This window comes from Schistocerca piceifrons, chromosome 3 (genome assembly GCF_021461385.2).
Source record: "Schistocerca piceifrons isolate TAMUIC-IGC-003096 chromosome 3, iqSchPice1.1, whole genome shotgun sequence".
NCBI lineage: Eukaryota > Metazoa > Arthropoda > Insecta > Orthoptera > Acrididae > Schistocerca > Schistocerca piceifrons.
In genome coordinates, this window is record NC_060140.1 from 541783099 (window position 1) to 541810563 (window position 27465).

The window sequence follows — 27465 nt, forward strand, 5'->3', positions numbered from 1 at the left end:
TCCACACCAGACAAGCAACAGTCGCAAACAGCGCAGGAGTCACGTGTCTCACTGAGCGCTGCAGCGCTCAACACCAGCCGATGATCCAATGTCCCATGTGTTAGCTGGGCTAAATCTGCCACACTAGCATCGCCTGAGACCTCTCGTACGGCCAACTCATTAACTCATGTCCATTGTAATTATCCGGGCTGTTATGCCGTGGTCGGTTCGCGAATTCTTTGTCAAATCCAAACGTTTCGTCCCCGTCTGCGGGAGACATCCTCAAGGGGGTCTGTAGCTCGATGAAAGGTCCAACACACCAACTGGCGCGCTTCTGACTGCCGCTAAATTCCGCGTCCGCGCTCTCCCGCGTAGCGGCGTGACGTCACGTGTTTAGAAAACGTCAGTGCCATTGGCCGCTGTCCGTTGCCGGCGATCGCCGTTGCCATCACCCATTACTGGACAGGTGGTACACACCTTCTTTAACACCGGCATACATATACCGTTTAATTTCACGCCCTCCTCCTTACGATTGAAATTATTAGGGTGTTTAGCGATTTCGATTGCCTCCCTGTAGAGCCTTTCGTAATATCCGCTTGTGGCCGCTAGTACTTGCGTCTGCTCAAAACGAATATGGTGGTTCCCTGGCTGGAAAGCATGCTCCGCAACAGCTGATTGTTCCGTTTCTCCTCTTCTACAGTTGCCCTTCTGCTGTTCCAAACGTTTTGAAACCGTTCTTTTAGTGACAGCCACATAAACATCTCTACAGCTGCATGGGATCCTATACACTCCAGCTTTGCTTAAGGTATTTCTGCATCTTCCTGGTGGGCTTGTAAATTACGGTGATATTCCGCTTCGTCAAGATCCTCCCTATTCTTTCCGTTACATTTTTAACAAACGGCAGAAAAACCTTAGATTTTGCAGTAGCCTGTACATCACTATGATTTCTATGTGGCTGTCTCAACGCACGTTTTATTTCGGTAGACCGATATCCATTCTTCATTAGTGCATTGTGGAGATGTTCCATCGCAGTGTCAAGCAACTCAGGTTCACAAATATTTCTAGCTCTGTCCGCTAACGTCTTGACAACACTCCGCCTCTGTTGTGGGTGGTGGTTCGAATCCCGGTGTAAATAACGGTCCGTGTGCGTGGGTTTGCGGTATACTGAGTGTACCAAACTACCATTTTAGTTTCTAAAAACAAGCACATCGGGGAAATGTGATTTGCCGTCTACCTCCTCCTCCATTGTAAACTGAATTCCCGAGTTTATACTATTCAGATGTTCTTGGAACCGGCTTAGTTCCTCCCTGCCATGTCCCCACAGCACAAATGTGTCATCCACGTATCGGAACCATACATTTGGTATTTCGCTGGCAGTACCTAAGGCCTGTTCTTCGTATTTCTCCATAAGGAAGTTTGCAATTACGGAACTCAGGGGGCTTCCCATAGCCACGCCATCCGTTTGCTCATAAAACTGTTCATTCCACTTGAAGAATGTGGTCATCAAACAACACTTAAACAGTTCTGAAATATCGGCAGGAAAAATTCGATCCAGCTGTTCCAATACATCATTAAGTGGAACCATGGTAAACAGCGATACCAGATCGAAGCTGACCAATATGTCCTCCGGCTGGACCACTATGCCATTCAATCTACTGATGAAATGTGTCGAATTCATTATGTAAGAGTCCGAACGGCCCACAAGTGGTTTTAACAGAGTAGTCAAATACTTGGCTAACAAATAGGTGGGCGAACCAATGGCACTTCGTATCGGTCTTAACGGTACATTTTCTTTATGAATTTTAGGCAATCCGTAAAGCCTCGGTGGTAGCGCAACCGAACTGCAGAGACCTTTCTGTACACTCTCTGCAATGGAGGACCTTTTTTATTAACCGTGACACAGTTCTAAGAACGTTGGTCAGACTGTAGTTGACTCATTAGTTGTTATTATGCAACAGTTGTGACTATTAGCCGAAGGCCAAGCGGAGGTAAAACGAGACTTATCCGTTATACAAAATGGACCCCAAAATCAATTAGCCGAAAATCAAACAAAATTACAAAATCAATTAAGAGCAACCTTTACCGAATTAGATCAGAGATTAAATACCCAGACACAGGAAATAAAAGAACAGGCAGTAAGGACCGAACAAAATCTTATTGCTCAAATTCAGCAGGTCCGCCAACAATGTCAAGAAAACAATAGTAAATCAAAAGCAGAACTAACCGAATATGTATCCGTCAAAGTTGACACGATAAAAAAACAAGTAGAGTTGTTTCCTCAAGTAATACAAGCTCAAGAGGACATACAGTGTTCCGTAGATATGATACCAGAAATTATAGAATGCCAAGATAATCTAAAGAAGCAATTTGACGAAGTGAAGGAAAAACAGGAGACAGTGGAACATAGAATGAATGTACTTGCGGGAAAGTATTCAGAAATGACATTACAGCAGCAAAATTTTCCTTCGAAAACCATAGAAGAAACTGTGAAAGTAGCTTCACAGTCAATTTCAGAGAGTTCCGAGGAGAATTTTTTCAACAAAGGGTTAAAGGAAGTTCGAGAACAACTTGGCGAAGAATTCTCGCGTTGGAAAGAAAATATCGAAAGATCACTAAATCTCTCGCCGGAGGATTTAGAAACAGCGAGAGTGAAATTCCGTCCACGTCCAGATCCGATGTAGGGAGAACTGGAACGTCGCAACTTAAATTCGATATAACGGATAGCCACAGGGAAGAGTACGAACAGGATGATTTTTGGAATCGTAGTACCGTTGAGGAATAGATGATTAAACAGAGACAGTTTCAAATCTTTAACCCTGACAAAAAGAATGCTCATCCAGTAGTCTTTATTCGAAGTTTCAGAGGTCTATTTCCACGATCTTGGACAGAATGGCAAAAGATTAGTTTTGTGTCACAAGTTAGATCCGATATAACGGATAGCCACAGGGAAGAGTACGAACAGGATGATTTTTGGGATCGTAGTACCGTTGAGGAATAGATGATTAAACAGAGACAATTTCAAATCTTTAACCCTGACAAAAAGAATGTTCATCCAGTAGTCTTTATTCGAAGTTTCAGAGGTCTATTTCCACGATCTTGGACAGAATGGCAAAAGATTAGTTTTGTGTCACAAGTTAGATTCGATATAACGGATAGCCACAGGGAAGAGTACGAACAGGATGATTTTTGGAATCGTAGTACCGTTGAGGAATAGATGATTAAACAGAGACAAATTCAAATCTTTAACCCTGACAAAAAGAATGTTCATTCAGTAGTCTTTATTCGAAGTTTCAGAGGTCTATTTCCACGATCTTGGACAGAATGACAAAAGATTAGTTTTGTATCTGGATATAAACAAGGAACAGGAGCATTGTGGGCATCCGAACAAACATCTTCTGGTAAATGTTACAAAGAATTTGAGCAGGCTTTTCTAGCAAAATATTGGTCTGCTGGAGTACAAGAAAGAATTAGGCAGGAAGTATTATATCCTGAGCCTTTCTAATTTTCTAGAGGATCTCTAAAGAGATATTTTGAGAAATACATTAATAAATCTTTGTATTGGGATGTACCGATTCCTTTGACGAATATACTTAGAATACTCCAGCCCAGACCACCCACCAGTATAAGGAATCTGCTGTTATATATAAATGATATGGATATAGACTCATTTATGACTACAGTTGATCATATTGATATAATTGAGGAGGACAATAAAAGGGCAAGAGAAATGTCATATCAAAGAAGAGCAATAGAAGCGAATCCGAGCTGGAACTCGAGTGGGAATGGCAGTAATGGTAGCAGTAACAATAATCATAACCAACTACACTCTCCGAGGAGACTTAGCAATGGACAAAATGCAAACAATAATTATTACCACAATGGAAACTTTAGTAATGGTGCAGCGAGGGGCTATTTTAGGAACAGTAGGAATTTTAATCGATATAATCCAATGTATGGCAACACAGGACAGAACAACAACAATAATTACACGAATCAAGCAAGACAACATAGACAGAATTCACCACAACAACCGATAATCACTGCAGTAGCTGAAGAGACAAATACCAATCGGACCAACAATCAGTCAAACTAAACATGACTGCATCGTGCCCCGGTGGAGCGGTCAGGTGATCTGTTAGGGGCAAAACAGTAAAATTATAATTGTTGAGATATAGTGATGGTGAGCTGTTGACTGAAGAGTTAACAAAGGATTTAATAACGTGTCATAATGACAGATCGAGTGTTCCGGTATCGTAAGTATTTGTTGAAATAGAGAACGTTCCAACGAATGTATTATTAGACACCGCCGCTTCCGCCAATGTCATCTCAGGCGCTCCTTTTAGGAGAATTACTAGGAAGAAGAAGGTACCAATTTTGGCAGTACAGAACTGCAAAATCATCGGAGCTGTTGGAGCACGCTCTCCCAATGTCAAAATACAAACACAATTAGAGATGAAAATGGGAAATGTAGCAATAAAATGCACGTTCCTTGTAGTGGAGAAGTTATTAGTGGACTGTATTCTTGGTATTGGGAGTATGCAGGAGTACGATTGTCAGATTGATTTTTTGGAAGGAATAGTTAAATTTAGATTAAATGGAGAAGAGATAGCACTGGATTTAAATAGAAAGGAAACGGTGCACGAGAAATATTGTCGCGGTGCCATAATCCTATTAATTGACACTACAAACGGTCGTTCGAAGGAGCTTTCAAAAGATTTGATACAACATAAGGACTTTAACCAAACAACAATGGTAAAAGCTAGTGAATCAGATCAGCTTACCGGAGAACAAAGACAGCAGCTTCATTATTTGTTAGAGGCATTGATGAGAGACCAAGAATTATTAAATGGTATATTTGTCACCTACAAGTGAAGCCACATCAGACTTACTATTACACGCATTATCCGATCCCCTGGAGTTTATAACAATCTGTTCAAAGGGAGATGAATAGAATGTTAGAATGGAACTTGATTGAGCCATCAACTAGTCCATAATGTTCTCCGCTTTTAGTCGTTCCAAAACCTGGAAGCAACGTAAGATTAGTTCTTGATGCGAGAGAGATTAATAAAATAATAGTACCTGTAAGAACTCATCCGGAAAATATAGATGAATTAATTCAAAATTTCCAGGATGTTTCGTACTTAACTAGCGTTGATTTGAGAAGTTCGTACTGGCAGGTCCAAATGGATGAAGAATCTAGTAAATATACCGCATTTATCTATGCTGGGAGAAGTTACCAATTTAGAGTTGTCCCGATCGGACTTAAAATTAGTGCCGGAATATTTATTTCAGTGTGGGATTATGTTCTTGGACCAGAATTGCGTAGTCTTATAACTGTGTTTGTTGACGACTTATTAATAGCCACGAAAACATGGGAAGAGCATTTGCATATTTCGGAAAGGATTTTTGCTGTTTTCAAGAAAACCGGCATTACAGTAAACATACAAAAGTCTCATTTTGCTTTACCACAAATTAAGTTCTTAGGACATATGATAGATGCGAGAGGTATCGTGCCTACCGAGAAGAAGATTAGTGCAATGCGAAATTTTCCATCACCACGGAATAAAAGACAGATGAAGGCATTTACAGGTATGGCATCGTTCTTCCGTCGTTTCATAAAGACTCAAGCCATGAATTCTCAGGCATTAAACCGGCTTCTACGGAAGGATATGCCATGGCAATGGACTGAAGAATGTGAACTAGCTTTTCGAGACATTAAAGACCAACTCGTTAACGCATCCTTATTATATCACCCTGATATGAGTTGTGAGTTCTGTCTGTCCACGGATTCATCGGATGTTGGATTATGTGCTTGTCTCTTCCAAATAAGGAAAATAAAAGGGTGAAACGCGTACGTTTCATATGTATTCATTACCAGCGATGGCGAGGCACGACAGGATCTCTGACCAGAGAGTTATATATCGTTGCTAGTCTGCGCCTGACTGCGCGAGAGAAGTGTGTTGCGAGTCGGCAAAGGGAGTTGTCAGTTGCGAGTGGCACTCTGTCGGTTGTAGTTGTAGCGAGTGGACGGTTGTACTGAGCGGGCGTTGGCGTGCGTCGGCGGCGTGCTCTCCCTCCATCTCTGGTCACGATTCAGCACGAGGTATATTGTTTTAGAAGGTAATGAAGCAGCATTGCGCTCAGCTAATAACATATGTTAATTGTAATTAATTTGTTCAAGAATTGCCACGGTAATAATTTTTCTACAAAGTAACCTTTTTTAAAGAAAAAGATTCATTTCATGTTAAATAATATTTCCTATGCATCCCCTCCAAGAATCAAAATTAAACATGGGCCAGTATTGCACGGAGCTGTGCCGAAAAATAAGAGCAGATATAGATACAATTTACTGATGTAAGAATTGTGGTTTTTGTGTTCAGGTTTAATTATTGCACGGGGCCGAAGGTCAGCTCCGCTTCCCTTATAAAATTTGTCAGGATTAATTATTTGTGTTGAGATGTTGCACATAGTTTATGCTTCATTATTTAATTAATTTTATTGTGGGTTTAATGAGAAATCTTCATTAGTTAATGTTTGTGGGGAGTTTACATTTGGGCCATATTATTCATTAATTTTCCATGGAGGTTACGCTTGACTGATCTTTATTATTCAATTTTGTGAGAAGACAACATTTCGCTCATTTACATTAACATGGACTTTTTATTGTTTTTGCGGGGAGGTTACACTTGGCGACATCCGGACCAGGATCGTATTTCTTTGAGAATCTTCTGATAAGTAGTCGCATATCTGCTCTTATTTACTTAAATATAATTAGCATTTGGCGCAACGCTTTTAGTAATTTTGTGACTTTCTTCCACAGGTCATCGGCAATTTGTTGCTCTTTGTTATATTTGTGTTTGTTGCTTTTTGCATTGTGCTTATCTCATTTGTGAATAATTGTGACTAGTGTAAAAATGCCGCGAAAGACTGTTAATAGTGCATCGCGAGGTATAATGAGTGAAATAACCGAATTAAACAACTTGACCGATAGTAATTGTGACACGCAATGTAATGATGACAATCCTCCATTTAGTGACAATCAGTGTGTACCGACCACTAATAATGATTTTGATCTTAGTGATGAAGAGACGAATTCAATTGTGTCCTGTGTTAATTTGGCGACAATTGATGACGCGGGGCGTTCTGTTGTAATGAGCGCTGTCCAGCTCAACACAACCGGTTTGCAAAACTTAAGTAATGAACAGACAAATTTGTCTAATGAAAACGAATAGTGTAATCAGAATGCGTCGGATTTGTTTAATTCCGATTTAGTGAGCAACAGTATACATCCGATTAGCAAACATTTTCAAGAATCACAGAATGACCAAATGGTCACACAAAACGTGACAATTGCCTGTACACCACCAACAGCACAGAGAATAGAAATGCTAATTTTGACTTGCTACAACAACAAAGTGAGAATCTCAAACAACAATTTAGTGAAAATTTCAAAGAACAGAGTGAAGATAACAAACAATTTAAGGAAAATTTCAAACAACTAGATAACAATTCCAAACAACTAAGCGAACAGATCAAACAACTTAATGAAAATCAAGACAACCTTAATGAAAAATTAGACAACAATTCCAGACAGCTTAGTGAACAGATTAGAGCCGTTGCCGCGCAGTGTCATGATACTAAGGAACAATTACGTGTGGAAATTGAGGCTTGTGCTAGGAAAAGTAGTGAGGAAATTTGATCTGTTGCTCAAGAATTAAGAGATATGCAAACAGCTACAACTGAAACACTTAGAGAAGAAATTAGTGCAGTAGGTAAACAGTGCTCTAAAAAGCAACACAATTACGCGACGAGGTTAAAGTAATGACAGCAGAACTTTCGCGCACAATGGATGCAAAGATAGACGCGAAATTCGAACAACAGAACAGTCAAATTGACGAGCGTTTTAATATTCACCTACAAAACAGTGATACGCGTTTCCGTAAATTTATACAGGATCAGAATAAAGTAAAACGACAAGTCATGGAAACAATTACTGCACAGAGACAAGAAGACAAACGTAAAATGTTTGCGAAGGCAAAAACATACGTAGACAACAATATTGCTACAGTGTCTGACGAAATTAATACCATCAAACAGTTGAACACCGAATTGCATGATGAAATTACTGATCTTAAATCAAAAACAGATACACACACAGCAGATATTCAGGCAGTTACAGACAGATTCGAACAATTAGAACTAACACAGTATTCCGATGTCATCAAAGATGACGTTAAAAAATTGAACGAAACCACACGTAAATTACAAAAACAGATTAATACTTCTGACACTAAAAACAATGATCAGGTAAAAATACTGACTGAAAAATATGATGAATTGGCCAGTCGTATTGACGTTATTGAAAATAATAATGACAGCAAATCAGACGATACTTCACCGATCTCGTTTAACCAAACACCCGAATTCCAAAATTTACAGCAGACAATCAATGAGATCGATTCGTCTAATAACACATTATGTAGAAAATTATCAAGTTTAGCAAGAGGTAACAGAAATGAAAATTATTTCAGTTAATAACACGTCACAGAATACGCCACGTTGCGAACATTTCTCACACTCACACAGCCAGCGTAACTTAAGCAATTTACAGAGACTACGCCAGTTAAAATCCGGAAAGCTACGCGACTTAAAATCTGAAAAGCTACGCAACTTGAAATCCGAAATGACACAGACAAATAGATTCTCACACAAATCTGAACGTGTTCTCAAATTCAGTGACGAGAACGTAGATTACGAGCAGTTTGTATCTATAACAAAATTTAAAATATTTAATAATGGCAGAGCACAGATACAAATTTTGAACCGTATACGACAATTTGTTTTTGTATTTTCAATAGCATTGCCTGTAATGCAGAAACTTGAATTAGCATGGATACAGCAATTTGCTTTCGAATTTTCACTAGCATTGCCTGAAACGCAAAAGCCAAAATTTATTTGCAGCGCGTAATAGACCTCAGTGGATTCATTACGCTTTAATGAATATGTGCCGTAGCGTGCATAGGGCCCCGAGCTGTAGTAGTGCTGTTTCATCTTTAGTTTTCTGCACTGCTGCCTTCTCTTCAACTATCCTTTATATCTATCAAAAGAGCTCTTCAACTATTGCTCTACGTAGTATTAAGAATGAGTGAAGAAAACCCGATAAGACAAATTTTACCGAAAGTGACAGTTGTCTTTAGACACTACCGTAATGACAACTACGCTGTAATTATAATAACAGATAAAATTGTATTCATCAGTATGTGTAAAATTATCAGCAACAGCAAACGCATTTTAATGACAATACAGGTTTTTCACCGCAATAGCAACAAAACCAGCCGGTTAGCATACCTAACCAACAATGTAATGTACAAGGTCAACCAAGCTTTCATGTTTCGCCGCGTGCACGTATAGTCTCAGCTCCAACAAACAGTAACGCATGGCAGCAAGGAAATCACTACGTACAGAAAACACACTATTGCAATTCCTATCGCTATGCGCCGTATTGAAATGACTATCATGACAGACGTAAAATTAATGAGCACAATTTTCAGCGTACGTATAATAACAGTCTATCTTATCAGCGGCAAGAACATTAGCAACAACAAATAATCATGAATGAACCAGACAGTAGGTATCATCCAGAACGTAATACGTCAGGAAGAAATAATAGAACAGTTCAAATAGTCGAAATGCCACAGCATCCTCCCAAAAATAATAACACGTCAGATATAATTTGACTAGATACAGTACAGGTTGTATATTCCAGTAACGCAAGCAACACTTGACACGCAGAATCTTGTTCACGAAAACGATATTTGAAACATGCTTTGTTGAATGCACCTCTTTTATCGCACCCAGATCTTACTAGAAATTTTTCCATTGCCACCGACAGTTCTAACACCGCTTTAGGCGTACATATTTTTCAGGAAATTGAAGAAGATGGCTCTACAATAATTAAAAACATCGCATTTGCAAGTCGCATTCTGTCACCTGCTGAACGAAATTAATCTGTTACTGAACTTGAAACATTATGTGTTGTTTGGGCTTTTACGAGATTTCGACATTTTCTTTATGGAAGACATACCACCGTCTACACAGCCCACAGAGCGATACAATTTTTATTTTCGGCTAAATTTACACACGACAGATTAAGCAGATGAAAACTGTATCTACAGGAATTTAATTTTACAATAGTTCACATTCCCGGCACACAAAATGTTGTAGCAGACGCACTATCCCGTTCTCTCAGTAACAATCAGCAAGACATAGCAACCAACTTCTGCAAAGCAAATTTCAGCGTCATGTACATCCAACAAGTTGCATTTGAAAATTTTATTTCGTCGTCATTACAAGACATAGCACAAGAGCAGAGTAAAGACAAGGTGTGGAAAGAGATTAAACACCTTTGGCAAGATAGGAATAATGTTACCATTGGAAACCATTACACTGTACGCAATGACATTCTGTTTCGCCGCTCTCATCCTGACAACAACAATTGGTTATTATGCATTCCTGATGAGCTTGTTAACAAATTAATCTGGTATACTCATTTACGTAATGCACATTACGGAGCTAGAAAATGTTTTCTTATACTGAGACAGATCTGTTATTTTGCCAACATGGAGAAACGTATACGACGAGTTTTAGCGTCATGTAAAATCTGCCAGAAAGCTAAGTCAGACACGACTTCACATATTCCTCCATTATATCCCATTGTACCTGTTAAATTAAGACACATGGCCACTGTAGACATTTTTGGTCCGATTCCCAGATCTAATAGAGGTTTTTGCTACATCTTTGTCGCTGTTGAACTCACTTCAAAATTTGTTACCTTCACTCCGTTACGCAAAGCTACTGTTAAAACTGTTTCGAAAGCATTTGTAAAACATTTTCTATTTCATGTAGGGCATGTGATGAAAGTAATTTCAGACAATGGATCACAATTTCGATCTGCTATATGGACACATATGTTACGAGCTAGAAACATTTCTCCGATATATATATCCAGGTACCTTGCTTCTTCGAACCCTTGTGAACGATTAATGAAAGAAATTGGTAAACTGTGTAGAATATTCTGCCATAAAATACATATTGATTGGGACACACACATACTCTCATTCCAGGATGTAATTAATTCAATACCAAATGAATCCACTATGCTATCTCCGTCTGTTATACTGAAAAATGCTGAACCACCTAACAAAATTAAAGAATTAGTAAACTTTCCTGCATCTCGTCGACTACGACACCATGAAATAATTGACATTGCGCTGAACAACATCAAACGTGCCGCATAGCGCCGGAGAAGACAGCAAAAACAGGTTTGTACACGCCGTGACTTCCACATTGGACAGAAGATATTTGTACGTACACACTATTTATCCAACAAAATAAACTGTAGGTGCAGTAAATTTGAACTTCCATACGCAGGTCCATATCGGATTCGCATCATTCCTCACCCTAATGTTGTACACGTCGAAACTTTGAGAACCAGAAAAACGAAAGGAAACCATCACGTGTCGAACATAAAACCTATTATTGAATGAAGATACTTGATGATTTATCACACTGTAATGCCATTTCCTAATTTTTTATGACCACTTATGCAATTATATTCACATGAACACTTACTGATGATTGTCGTATTTCTTCTTGGCAAATGCCCGGCAAGGTAAGTTAGCAGGTCGCATTCTTGTCGTTACACATCAGACTGTGCATATTTTTCAGATAAACTTACGTATCTTATGAATAATTATGCAATTTTGCCTAGTGACATATTAACTTTATTAAATTCTCTCCCCATTAAAGTCTTTAATTCTCGCCTTTATTAACTACACAACATACAAGCTGAACACAAAGAAGGTCACATTTCTTGTCATCATTTTTTATGTTTGTACGATTATTTTCATGTTTTGTTTGTATGCACTGTGAAATAGTTAAGATATAACACACACCAGTTGACTTTGACATTTTTGCCCTATGATACCACAACATCGTGACTGTTTTACATTTTTTGCTGCTGCAGTGTGATACACTGTGTCCATTTTTGCTTCTGAACACTGTCGATGTTTTTGACATATTACGTTTTCTGTCACACTATGCTGTATGCTCAATTATGTTACTATAAACCAGTTTTTATTTAATGGGTATATGAATTAAATGCAAGACATTAATCTTTGTTCATCATTTTCAGAAAAAAATAACGTGTAAACGAAATAAATTAAACAGAAATGGGAATTTCACCTTCGGAATGAACGAAAGAGAATGCAATACTTCGTAATGAAGAGTAAATGGATCAGGATTAACAAGCATTAACAAGAATATACTATACACATCGTAGAATAGCAGTCTTAACTAATTTTTTCTTTCAGAATACAAGGCGATTGATGAAGGCTGTCAGACAGAACTACGCATCTTAGTTTTAGCGATGAAATATGCTAGAGATAAGGAATAGTTGTATAATGAGTAATGAAGTGATTTTTTTTGCAGATGATAATGAATGCTGATGAATAATAATGAAGAATATGATACTATGGCTAATGAAGTTTTTCTTTACAGGTGATGATGATATTGGAGATATGATAATATGGATAATGAAGTGATGGATAATGAAGTTTTTTCTTTACAGATGAGGATAATGTTTAAGTTATGTATTTATGCTATGTAGTTATTTAAGTATTTGTTGCAGTTCGTTTTGACAGTATGTATTATACTGCATAGTATGATGACTGAAGGTTTTGGAAGGGACAGCTATGGAACACATTTTTTATATACATTTCATTACCTGTTAATTCGAAGTTCACTACTTTTCAGCATAAAATGCGTTTCTTCTTTCAGTTTAATATTCCATTTTTGTATATTTTTGCAGGAGAAATTATTTATGAAATTAATGTGCTATAAGCAGTTGTTCATTAAATCTATGTCATTTACGAATGTGATTACATATACTCTACTTGTTTCATAATCTTGCTACAGCTGACTCATGACGAAGAACGTAATACATTTTCATTTACAGCAACAACCCAAAAGCAATTTTTTCCCCCTGTAATTACCCAACGCAATGCATTGCTAACACACACAGAAAAAGGAAAGTATTAGCAGTCCCAAATAATGCTACCAATTTAAAAGAGTTATGAGTAATACTAAATGATGTTTTCCTACCACAGACTTTGAGTAATGGTTACAGTATAATAATAATGCTTTGTAACTGGGAAATGAATGCTACTGATTACTGTACTGAGATGACCAATGATTAATTATGAACATTATTCTGTAATACTATATTGCTGACTACCTCCTGTTTTATGCTTTGTAACTGGGAAACGAATGCTACTGATTACTGTGTTGAGATGACCAATAATTAATTACGAACATTATTCTGTAATACTATGTTATTGACTACCTCCTGTTTTATGCTTTGTAACTGGGAAATGAATGCTAGTGATTACTGTATTGAGATGACCAATGATTAATTATGAACATTATTCTGTAATACTATGTTATTGACTACCTCCTGTTTTCAGTAATGACTTCTGATGATTTGTAATTAGGAAATGAGTGCCAATGTTCTCTGTAAAACACCAGATGAATATAATTATGTAATGACTTCTGATGATTTATAATTAGGCAATGAGTGTCAATGTTATCTGTAATATGCCACATGAATATTATTATCTAATATAATTAGGCAATGAGTGCCATTGTTCTCTGTAAAACGCCAATCTATGAACATTATTCTGTAATACTACATACATGGTACAGATATGTTCAATAACTGGGCAATGAATGCCGCAAACTACTAATGTAATTCTCAATGAAGACTACTATGTGACTTAATGTCCTTCATCTACTGCCCTATTTACCAGAAATTACTGCAATATCCATTTGTCCTGTCTATCCTCATGATAGCACTATATTGGGTTTTTGCACTAATTCGACGTTGGTCTGCTTTACAAGAACGTGGTGTTGACACGACATGCTGTCCACCACTGTAAGCGAGGGAGATGTTATTATGGTCCCACTGTTTGGTGTACCTAATGTACTACTAAAATGAGAACATGGAATATTACTACGACATTTCAGTGTCTTGGCTACGCTGATAAATACTCCTGGGAAAAGAACTTCAGATTGTTTCACTTCGTGTTGTGCTCCAGTAGAAAGATATGGACTTTCAGTGCAGCTGCGTGCAACCTAACGTGCTACAACCATGATGCAATCCTTCCCTTTCCTAATTCTTGTAACATAGTGAAAATCATTTTATTGCTAATATGATTGGTATTTATGGCCTATACATTTTTGTGATTTGCAAATACGTTCTGAACTACAGTGCATGTGCACTTTTGTCATTTGTAAACATGATTTCTACTCAATGCATGTGCATTTCTGTGATTTGCTCTCAACTACTGTGCATGTGCACCTTTGCCATTTGTTAATATGTTTTGTACTGAACTTCGGTGAGTGTGCACTTTTGTCATTTCTCAATATGATTTGTACTCGTTGCCTATACGTTTGTGATTTCCTGATATGCTCACTAGTTCAGTGAGTGTGCACTTTTGTCATTTATCAATATGATTTGTATATACATTTTTTGTGATTTGCTGATATGCTCTGTACACATTGTATATATATTTTTTGTCATTGTCTGATATGTTGTGTACTCAGTGCATGTGCACTATATTTACTTCATGTTCTACACCTATATACTTATATTTTGTGATTGTAAAGTTAGTCAGTTAAGAAAAAAATTGTTGCTCATGGCAAGTCCAACTGACTCACCATCGTGGCCAAATTTTAGCCCCCTCAGTGGAGGGTTATGAAACACGTACGTTTCATATGTATTCTTTACCAGCGATGGCGAGGCATGACAGAATCTCTGACCAGAGAGTTATTTATCGTTGCTAGTCTGCGCTTGACTGCGCGAGAGTAGTGTGTTGCGAGTCGGCAGAGGGAGTTGTCAGTTGCGAGTGGCAGTCTGTCGGCTGTAGTAGCAGCGAGTGGACGGTTGTACTGAGCGGGCGTCGGCATGCGTCGGCGGCGTGCTCTCCCTCCATCTCTGGTCACGATTCAGGACGAGGTATATTGTTTTAGAAGGTAATGAAGCAGCATTGCGCTCAGCTAATAACATATGTTAATTGTAATTAATTTGTTCAAGAACTGCCCCAATAATAATTTTTCTACAAAGTAACCTTTTTTAAAGAAAAAGATTCATTTCAAGTTAAATAATATTTCCTATGCATTCCCTCCAAGAATCAAAATTAAACATGGGCCACCACTGAACGGAGCTGTGCCGAAAAATAAGACCAGATATAGATGCAGTTTACTGATGTAAGAATTTTGGTTTTATGTGTTCAGGTTTAATTATTGCACAGGGCTGAAGGTCAGCTCTGCTGCCCTTATAAAATTTGTCAGGATTAATTATTTGTGTTCAGATGTTACACATAGTTTATGCTTCATTATTTAATTAATTTTATTGTGGGTTTAATGAGCAATCTTCATTAGTTAATGTTTCTGGGGTGTTTACATTTGGGCCATTATTATTCTTTCATTTTCCAAGGAGGTTACGCTTGACTCATTTTTATTATTCAATTTTGTGAAAAGACAACATTTGGCTCATTTCCATTAACATTGACTTTTATTATTTTTGCGGGGAGGTTACAAGGGGTACCAACATTCTGTCTGATAGCATTTGCTAGTCGAGTGTTACTGCTCTGTGAAAGAGCCTATACGACCACAGAACTTGAAGCACTTGCGGTTATCTGGGCATTCAAGAAGTTTATCTATTATTTATATGGTTCGAAAACGATTGTGTATTGTAACCATCAGTCACTAACGTTTTTGCAAACATGTAAATTATTACATCCTAGACTGTCACGTTGGACAATGACACTACATCAGTACCAATTTAAAATTATTCATGTGTCTGGCAAAGAAAATATTATTGCGGATGCAGTGTCAAGATCCCCAGAAGGTTTAACGCCGGAAAGAAAATCAGTAAATAGTTCGGATTTTCCAGTATTACTGTTGCAGAACAATATCTACATCTTTGTAGAGATAAGGGAAATTTACAACGAAAAGACCCTCGATGGAAGAAGATAATTCAGCTAAAGGAACAACAAAATTCAAGATTAAAAATTAGATCATTATAAATTAGTAATTGGAGTATTATTCTTCAGATGTGGGGAGGACAACAATCCACGGTGGTGTGTATATATGCCGAAGGAATATGAGGAAAAATTAATTTGGTTTACCCACTTATCATGGGGACATTTTGGTGTAATTAAATGTGCCAATAAAATAGGAGCATACTGTTATTTTCTGAACATTTGGAGAAAAGTGCACCAAACAATACGAAACTGTTTACTCTGTCAAAAGGCAAAACCGGATAATAGAGGTAGTAAGCATGTTCTGCATTCAATTATTCCACGAGAGCCAAGGGCGTTAATTTCGTGTGATATCTGCGGACCTCTCCCACGATCATGAGGAGGAGTCAAATTCACTGTTGAATTCTTTGACGTGTTTACGAAATATGTAAAACTATATCCATTAAAGTGTGCTACTGCCAGAGGTGTTGTAGTGAGATTGGTGCGTGACTAACTTCCGCGTGTAGGTTTACCGAAATCCATAATTACAGATAATGCCAAAACTTTTACTGGATTTAAATGGAAGCAAACATTAACACAACTTGGTACTCGACAAATTTTGACATCATGTTACCATCCACAAGGTAGTCCAATAGAACGAGTTTTCCGAGAATTAAACCGATTTATGCGTACATACTGTCACAGTAAACAAACATCATGGGCTTATTATTTGTCAGAATTTGAACAAATATTTAATAATCTGACACATACCTCAACTAACTTTACTCCAACAGAGCTTATGTTTAGTCAGATTGAAAAGAACTTCTGGATAAACCATCTGCCAAAGTATGAAGACCAGAATTTAAAATGGGAGGAAAAGATTCGACTCGCACTTGTCAATTTGACTAAAATGGCAATACAACGGAAATTGACATATGATAAACGGATTCACCGGTTTCAGACGTTTCATCTTGGAGAAAAGGTTTTATTGAGGCGACACATCCATTATCCATTCCTCGAAACTGATGAAGAACATAAAGAAATGGAATCTTATTTATACCGGACCATTTGTTATTGTAAATATACCAAATCCTGGATCATACTTGTTGGCACATCCCGAATCGAAATGAATAAAGGGATTATTCCCGCATAATGATATTAAGATATTGTTTGAAGGATCGTAGATCTGTGATACCAAATATGGAGAAGAATTTAGAGAGGAATATGACTATGAGTCGAATGTGTATATAAATATCAAGAAGTTTATATTGTCTAGAGGTTAAGAGACAGTGAGATTACTCCTGTGATAGGTTAAGAGACAGTGAGATTGTTCCTGTGATAGGTTAAGAGACAGTGAGATTACTCCTGTGATAGGTCAAGAGACAGTGAGATTACTCCTGTGATAGTTTCGAAAATTTAATTTTAATTAACATTTTAAGAATAGCAGTTTGTGTGCTTCATATTGTGGACATCATTGTTGAAATATATTTCCATAAATGTTCATGAGAGGATGAAGAAGATTCTGCGAGTGGATGATTTGTTAAATGAACATACGTCATCATTAATGATATTTATTTGCAAGTGGATTTATAAATCAATTAATTATAAGAATAATGAAAATTTTTCTAATTATTCCTTTTTTGGAGTCATTGTCATATGCCTATGTTTAAAATTTTTTCATCAGGTGTAAACTTAAATTTTATCCATAATTTCGTAATTGAAAGAAAGCCACGGACAGATTCAATGCTCTACTTCCACCTGCACTATAACAAAACGAAGATTACGTTAAAAATATTTTTGAGAGGAATACATTCGATAAGAGCTACAATCAGCGGTTGTAATGCAAAAAAACTTTGGTATTGAGGACTACAAAAAATTTCGCGATTGTAAGGACTGATGGATGTTCCAGTCTAGTACAGATGGAAGAATATAAGAATCCACTCCGATTTTGAGTTCAACGATGAAATATGGACTTCGTTGCCTTAATCCACTCTCTTCCAGGGATTTATTCAGTCAGAACCTTTTCTTATTCCACTTTAAACCTGCTTCATGTTCACGTCCCTGACAATCTGTTCCTGAGATCATCTTCCTGTTTCTACGGTACATTACCAGCTTCTGTCCTGTACCATAAGCCATCGCCTGTCCTCCGTGCCGGCTCCACCAAACGCTGTACCTCGCCTACCCGGTGTCCGTACCCAGTGTTCCTGTTCCATCGACTTCACGAGATCGCCGGCTACATCGTCGAAAGAAGAATTTTTTCAGCAATAGTAAAATTTTTTTTGGCTATGAGGCACTTTTCCTTCGATCTAATCTATGGAGCTTCTATATATTTCAAAATTACTGGATTTAGGCTTTCCTATCTTCTTTAATACCTGAGGTGGGGTCTATTCTTCCGGGTTTTACAGGGTTTCCCTGTGAAGGCCTGGTTAGACCTTTTTCAAAATTACACCAATCTACATCTTCCCTGGTTATGTACTCGGTATGCGGGTATACCCCGGTATATGTAAAAGCTACAACTTAGGTATTCTCGTAACATATTGTCTTAACATGTTACCCATACTCTCTGTAGTAAAATTCTACTAATTCAAAATATTCCTCTTTTGAATAAACAACCCAACAGATTTTTTCTGTTAGCTCGCAAAGTGTATTATCATTAACTTTGCTCGCTGCGAGGGACAATTGTAATATCTCTTTATATTCGATGAATTATTCAGATACAATTCTACCCTTGAATGACGTTTACTAATTTTCTATCTTCATACTCGCAGAATCCATGCGAAATGTAGTTCATACAATAGCTATGCCATGAGCGCATAAGTATTCTTTCTTGTACTCTCTCTGGTGGTTGTTAGAAAAAAAAAGAAAGGGAGCTTCTGAGATTGTCTTCGTGCCGATTAGCCTGAGCTTGGTTTGGAAGAACTGTAATCTGATTATTGAGATTTATCACAGAAGATAACTGATACGAACTGTACGATTAAAAGGAAATACATATAGATTGCGCCTTCAAATAAAAGGTGTGTATTTGAAATTTGAGAGCTAATGATATTTATCGATATATTGCGTAGTTGTTAATCAGAAGGGAACTTCCGAAAAACTGGATACGAACCCGCGTTTAATAATCCAAGAGCTCCATTACTTCTTCGGAAGGTTAAACTTCATCAAAGCCAAATATCCGCTTGATATGAGGTTTCCCGACTGATTATACAACGCTCCCAAAATTACGAGGCATTTCATTTGTACAGATAAGCAGACTACGGCAAAGCACGAGCCTGCAGAGAAGAAGAATCATCGCCTGATTTCATTCTAACAAGTAAAATTTCGGAATCATTTTTAGTGACTGAGCTATGACTGTGTTTCCTATCATGAATGATTGATTGCTCGAACGAATTGAGAGCTACAGAATTACGTAGAAAAGAAAGAAAAAAATTATAGACGACAATTCGCGTCCCCATTGTGCACATCATATGAATGACTTCATTCAGGATAACATCATCGCTCGACTAGAGTGGCCAGCGTGTTCTCCAGACAACCATATCGAACATGCCTGGAATAGATTTAAAAGTGCTTTTTATGGACGACGTGACCCACCAATCACTCTGAGGGATCTACGCCGAATCACCATAGAGGAGTGAGACTATTTGGACCAACAGTGACTTTATGAACTTGTGATTAGTATGCCACGACGAATACAGGCATGCTTTAATGCAAGAGGACACGCTAGTGGTAGTTAGGGGTACCGGTGTGTACAGCAGTCTGGACCACCACCCCTGAAGGTCTCTCTGTATGGTGGTACAACATGCTATGTGTGAATTTCATGACCAATAAAAACGGCGGAAATGATGCTTATGTTGATCTCTAATCCAATTTTCTGTACAGTTTCGGGAACTCTCGGAACGGAGGTGATGCAAACTTGTTTTGATGTGTGTGTATGGCGATAGATGCAATGTAGTGCTATTCCATGTTGGTTTTACAGATGCTTGGAAACGCCGTTTAGTCGGAATTAGCTAACCGAACGATTAAATAAATATCGCATTATTGCCTACTACGTCCCATGTTTAGGTTTATTTAATATAAATCAGCACATGGCGAAAATCATCCGTGGTGCCACCTTATATTAGTTTACTGACAATGTCGCTACTGAGCTGGTGTGCCCTCGCTAGCATCACAGTTTTTCCATGTGCGTTCACCAACATGCATGTGTGTGAGAGTATATGCATATTACAACGTGTGAGTTCTCACAGAAGCCAACAGACGTCCATGGAACCTTTTCACTGCGTCTTTTGGAATCCAGCAAAATCACGGTGATCTCCAATGAAAAATTTTTCGCTTCAGGAGATATGCTAAGTCAGATTCCAGACACTAATTTCCCATCACCACTCACTTGAGCGTTCCGATGTGTCATTTGCGATGACTGTCCACCAGTTAATGCGGCTCCTAATATTTATATGCTCACAACTAAATACGCTCTTTATGCGAACTGAAAGTTCACGTGTCCCCTGGATCGTTTTAAATTTTCTATATAAATACAAAATACTGTTTACATTTAAATTACTTATAAGTGGTTTTATTTACAGAAGATGGTGTTGGTTATAAAAATAATTGTGTGACTCATGTAGTATGTCGCCACTTTCATACTGTTTTGATCGATAGTCTGATGCTCACATATAAGTTACTTTCCTTTAAATTTTATAGTTTTCATCGCCGCTACATGGGATACCATCACCTTATCTCGTGAACACAAACCTATTCTACGCTAGGCACCGATCGGATAAGCAAAAGCAGCAAAGAAACAGAACAAAACTCGTGTTAGCGAAAAAGAAACACTAGCACCAAAACCCCAAGGAGCAAAAAGATCTGACCCGAAGAAAAGCGCATCGTAGCTCTCCGAATTCGTTCCAGGAAATATCATTAAAACGTACACTAAATAGAGCATTATGAAAATACAGTGCATGTATAAAATAAAATGTCAGGCAAAACTGCTTCTGGTTTGGCTTCAGTTTAACCTATTAACTAAGTGTTCTGTTACTACTTATTTATATGCAGGTATTTATAAATCATATACAGGTACTTTATGGCCTATGAGTTCCACTGACTACATGAGTATTTAAATTGTATATCTCTCTTCATTTGAACATCTGGAACTGGTCATTACATCCTACGCACATGTGTGTTGCTTCTAAATTGAATCCAGTGTCCTTGTTTGCCACTGATTATGAAATGAATATGTCACATATTCTTACAGGAAATGAAATTATCTCTGATTATTTATGACAAAGTAATTATTTACAATAATAGTGTCTTTTCTTCACGTTCTAACTTCACTGCTAGCAACAGTTAATCAGTCGCTACTTGCAATTCATTTTAGATTTCCCAAATATGACCTTCCATTCATGTGAATCCATATTTGTCACCCTGAACTTACTCTACATTAAAGTGACACACAAACGAATAAGTAAAAATTTACTGGCCAGTAAAAGTAACTCAGCTTAGGAAATTAGAAAAATCATCTCTTCTACACAGAAATGTATCAGCCTTCATTTATGTCCTGCACTTCTAAGTGTCACAGTGAAACACTCTTTCACCACACTTTGTCACATGCTTCACGAAATAAATATATTTCAGTAAAAAACGGTGAATCATTAAGCACTTCTTTCCTTATAAAACCAGTCTTTATTCCTCATAAAAATAGACACTAGTACTACCACTATTGCTACTACTATCAGATGTAAATATCGTTAGTCTTAGACATCATCTTGTGTTATATATAATTTTGATTGACTGATTAATTTAGGGGGCTTATGGGACCAAACGGCGAGGTCACCAGTCCCTATATATATTCTAAATGACCTTTTAGGATTGTGTGGATAAGAGCACAGTCCTCACAGGGTAAATCAATTTTCATGGCAGACTACACTGAAAATTAATACAACTACGCGAACTTGCAAAACGGTAGGAAACGAAATCCAAACTGCTTGATGACAAAATATATTCCGAATAGAAGAACGCGGTACAACGAGCGGAGGAAGAAGCAGTTGCTGAACTCAGTACAGTAGCGCAAACCCGCCGTTCAGAAATAGATGGCGTAAAACGAAGTTTAGAATACGAACTTCCACACTGGCGGGATGAGGTTACGACCCCGGTCAAAGAAGTGCTTCGCGCTGTCGAAGCAATTCAGCAGCCGCAGGTTGATGCACCGACAGTGGTCACGCACATGCAAGATTTATATGAAAGAGGACCGCCCAATCTCGGACCACACTACAGTGAGTTTATCCCCGGCATCCCCCATGTTCGTCCAGTCGTTCGGGCAAAACTGCCTTAGATTCTACAGTTAAATTTTCGATCCGTAGGGTTAGCTGCTGTACAGGACCCTCAATAGTTTTTTGTGCAGTCTGCCGGGATTTCACATCTTAGGATAATTGTGCAACAGCTTCCGTAATGTCCTTGTACGCGTCTCCCAGACTCGAAATTTCTGAGGCGATAGTAGAAAAATTATTGTTTATTATAGTAGATAGTTCTTTGTCTCTCTAAAACCAGAGTATTATATACATGCGAGACGAGTTCTTTACCGTGCTCGTTAAGCATCTCAGTTAACTGCAGATAGCACTCATTAAGCCGGTCAGTTAACTGATGATCCTACGCACTCAGATATTTTATTTAGTATTTCAGCAAAAGGATCTGCTACCGGAGGGATCCGAGAAGCGCTCTCATCAATTTGTGATTGTAGATTCGAGTCCACTTCCGAAATGGGTGTGGCAGCTTCCGACATTGTCGGATCGTCGTTGTTGCCGCCATCGACATTTGTCTCAACACTATCATATTTTCCGAATCCATGTTTCCCAGTTTTCGTATCTTGGTCATATCACCCAACGGAATTTTCACTTTGAAATGACTTATCTTTGCAGTATGCAATAAATGACCTATATAATTTAAACAGAGTGAAACTATTGCAACAGCAGACGATAAGATGAATGCCTGATTTCAAAACAGCACACGAGAACTACGTTCTATCTGCGCGAGCATACGGCAAAAGCAGCCTTATCGCTACAACTTCTCACAACAATGACTATTACAACTACAAATTGGCAAACTATGTATAACTGGTAAAATTAAATCCGACCATGAACCAGTAAACTGTGCTTTTCACACTGTAAAAAGCAGAAGCAGCAGGTAACATAATGTTAGCTATTCCTTTCTTTTATGTTGGATGTCTGCTATCTCATGCATCTGCCAATACAGCAGTTATTGTGTCGCAGTTGGCATTTAGTTTTGTGATAGCAGGCGTCTATTTTCCATTTTATTAAAAGAACGTTATTGGTTTATGAGACAGAAAAATACAAACATTAGTTACAAGCATACAAATTTTGTTCGAGCCACTCTTTGGTTGCGCCAGATATGATGTTTCTTTTTATGAATTTGAAGGAATTTATACATTTAGAAAATATTGGTATGAATTGGAGCTGGTGGAACATGAAGCGCCATAATTTAATGTAATACATCGCTGGTCACTACTTCTGCACAAACAAACATTTAACAGATAAATTTCCACCATTATCTTACTCCTTATTTATTGTTGATTATTTTTGCACTCCAGCTGTATCATTGTGAGTTTGATGCGTGGCGACATTATAAGGCGGGTAAGACCGACCAGAAACCTTTCACCTTTCGAGTGTAAACAGAGCCCGTACAGAAAACAGAAAATATCGGGAAAAGTTTCTCGGGATCTTATGGATTAGAAATGAAGCATTAAGTGCCGAATGAACATTATCAGGGTTGGTTAGTGGCTGCCAGACAATGTTTCCGTAACTTCTCTCCAATGAGGCCTGAATCAATAAAAGTTTCGCATCACCCCGGTTCCATGATTTCCTGAACATAGACGTTCACTATGGATAGAGTATCATACTGTCTTTATGGCAGTTCAGAGATGTCACTAAACCCGTCCAAAGATGTAAACAACCATGCATGACCAGCGCCTATTAGACGGTGAGCGTCCGACAGCAGATCAGTTCCGTTCATTCCACCAGGGAGGAGGTACACGGCTTGTTTGCCTGTACTTCCACCATGCCTAGACGGTCGATACCTTCGATATCTTCCGCGTTGTTACTTTGTGCCTGGAAGGGCTCTCAGTAAGGGAAATGTCCAGGCGTCTCGGAGTGAACCAGAGCTATGTTGCTCGGACATGGAGGAGATACAGGGAGACAGGAACTGTCGATGTCACGACTCGCTCAGGCCGCCCAACGGCTACTACTGCAGTGGATGACCGGTGTCTACGGATTATGGCTCGGATGAACCCTGACAGCAACGCCATCATGTTGTGTAACGCTTTTCATGCAGCCACAGGATGTTATGTAACGACTCAAACTGTGAGCAATAGGTTGCATGATGTTCAACTTCACTTCTGACGTCCATGGCGAGGTCCATCTTTGCGACCACGACGCCATGCAGCACGGTACGAATGGGCCCAACAACATGCCGAATTTACCGCTCAGGATTGGCATCACGTTCTCTTCAATGGTGAGTGTCGCATATGCCTTCAACCAGACAATCATCGGAGACATGTTTGGAGGCTACCCGGTCAGACTGAAAGCCTTAGACACACTGTCCAGCGAGTGCTGTTGGATCTTCCCTGCTGTTTTGGGGTGGCATTATGTGGGGCCGACGTACGCCGCTGGTGGTCCAGGAAGGCATCCTAACTGCTCTACGATACGTGAATATCATCCTTTGACCAGTAGTGCAACCATATCAGCAGCATAATTCACGCCTCCACCGTGCACATCTTGTGAATGACTTTCTTCAGGATAACGACATCGCTCGACTAGAGTGACCAGCCTGTTCTCTAGGCGTGATCCCTACCGAACATGCCTGGGATAGATTGGAAAGGGCTGTTTATAGACGACGTGACCAATCAACCGCTCGGAGATATCTACGCCGAATCGCCGTTGAGGAGTGGGACAATTTGGACCAACAGTGCCTCGATTAACTTGTGTATAGTATGCCAGGACGAATAAAGGCATGCATCCATGCAAGAGGACGTGCTACTGTGTATTAGAGATACCTGTGTGTACAGCAATCTGGACCACGACCTCTGAAGGTGGTGGTACGACTTGGAATGTGTGTTTTTCATGAGGCATAGAAAGGTCGGAAATGATGATTACGTTAATCACTATTACAAAAATCTTTACAGGTACCAGAACTCTTAGAACCGTGGTGATGGAAAACGTTTTTTGATGTGTGTATTACTTTAAAAAAACATGCAACAAAAATCCAATATGACAAGGATGGACTAGGAGAAGCTATCGAAATAACGAGGCGGTTACTAACATAAATCAACCATAATTATTGAATTAAAATACAAGAATATGAGAGGCACTTACGAAATACTTCTGGTACGATGGCTAGGAAGAGAGAGAGGGAGAGAGAGAAATAGAGAGAGAGAGAGAGAGAGAGAGAGAGAGAGAGAGAGAGATGGAGGGAGTAACATTCACTTCTTACTCAAGACAAGAGATGGAAGTGCTCTCTCGTGTTCCATAGAGAGCATAACTTAATTTCATATTATTGTTTTTCAAAGATATACCGTCACTATGCAATAAAATCTTCCGGCTACAAAAGTTTCACATCATTCTACATATTTATTGACATAGAGAAAAAAATTATTTTTCGTATTCCAATAACATCCATTATGTTTGGGGCTATTTTCCATTTTTTGTCCTTACATCAGTAATACTTCTGCTTCTGATTCATCTTTAAACTGTGTCTACTACGTATGAGTTCCAGGTTTTCCAGTTTACTATAACTCTAATGGGATATCCACTATAATGCGTAAGTCTGCTCGGCCGATAATCGTTAAGTTGTCAAAGGTTCGATATTACTTAAACCCTTGGCGCGCTCCTACATTGTTGTTAAGTTACTTTTAACTGGTTAAAGGTTTAATATATGTGATCGACTGACCTAGCGTTTTCAATCCATCTTTCCGATATCGCAGTATCATCTACGCTTTTTTCCGTGTTATTTACATTGTATGTGTCTTGCTACCTTCAGTTGGTAGGCGGAATGAAAGTTTGGGAGTCTTTTTTCAGCTCTAATTTCTATTTTATATGCTAAGTGGGTCCTGAGCTTCCGCCCAGAAACCTAAATTCATTACTGTTTTTCTCAGCTTGCACAGTTAATCTGTTAAAGTCTTGGTGATTTACCTCGTTCGCTTCTTTTACGGTAATTCAACATTTATTTAAAGTATAAGGAATGTTCTTGCAATAGAATTTAATGTAAAATATATGCACAAGTTATCCAACGTTATTACCTTTGTTTGAGCTCTTGTACTCTGATTACCTGTATTGTGATATTAATATATAATACCGAAGGTGGGAAGTATTTAAGCCCTCACAATTCTCAGCCACTTAGCACTGCCAGCGTATCACGCGCCACACAAGACTGAATACAGCTCGAACCCGGGACCTAGCTCTTCGCGCCTAAAGCTCTTACCAGCTTAATTATTTAGGCACTACTCACTATCTCCCTTCCACCGAAAGTGTCTCTCCTCTTAGAATTCAGAACATCATTGAAGTTCCCTTGCATACCTTGTGGGACTAGCACCAGTGGAAGAAAGAATATTATGGAGATCATTGGAACGTGGAACAAAGGCACTGGAACGGATGAAGCTGTGAGGAAAGGTAGCGGGTCTTGCCAAGGTAGTTCAGCTGCATTGATCTCAAAAGTCAAGGATCCAGTGTAGAGTCCCGGTTCGGCAAATTGTTTTAAACTTACAATGCACTGTCTGCTTCAGAGTGAATGGTTCATGCTGCCTGAATGTATATTACTTGGGGATTGAGGAGTTATAGTATTTAGAATCTCACGCGAGGTGCCAAACGATGACTGAAAGTTCACTTTCCAACTAATGAATGTCGTTTCAGAACATTCATGCAATGCCGAATGCTGGGTAGGAATTTAGGGATTGGGTATACGATTAAGAAGTCATCCAGTAATTTCTAAAGCTTTCATATTCTGAGATCTGCGGCTTTCGTAACTGCCGCCATGTCAGTAAGCTAGAGTCTCGAAACTTTCATTTCTGAATACCAAGTATGATTAAATTTTTGAGGGCCACCACCAGTAACCTGCTGAAGATATGACACACTACTAAATATGCCCATGGTGTGATGAGTAAACTAGTTCTACGATACCTTAGTCCCAGTTCCCCGTGGTGTTATAAACTGTCAACGCCCTGTCAGGTTCAGAGTGAACGAATCGTTCTGCATGAATAAGCATTACTTAGGGAGTGAAGACTATTCATGTTTTCGCCCAAAGGAAATTGATCGATACACTGTATCTAAGGAACAATATTACATGACTGACATTACCTGCCTTTGAAAACGACGAAAGTCGAAACGCGTAAGGTGATTTGGAAAAAATAAAAGTA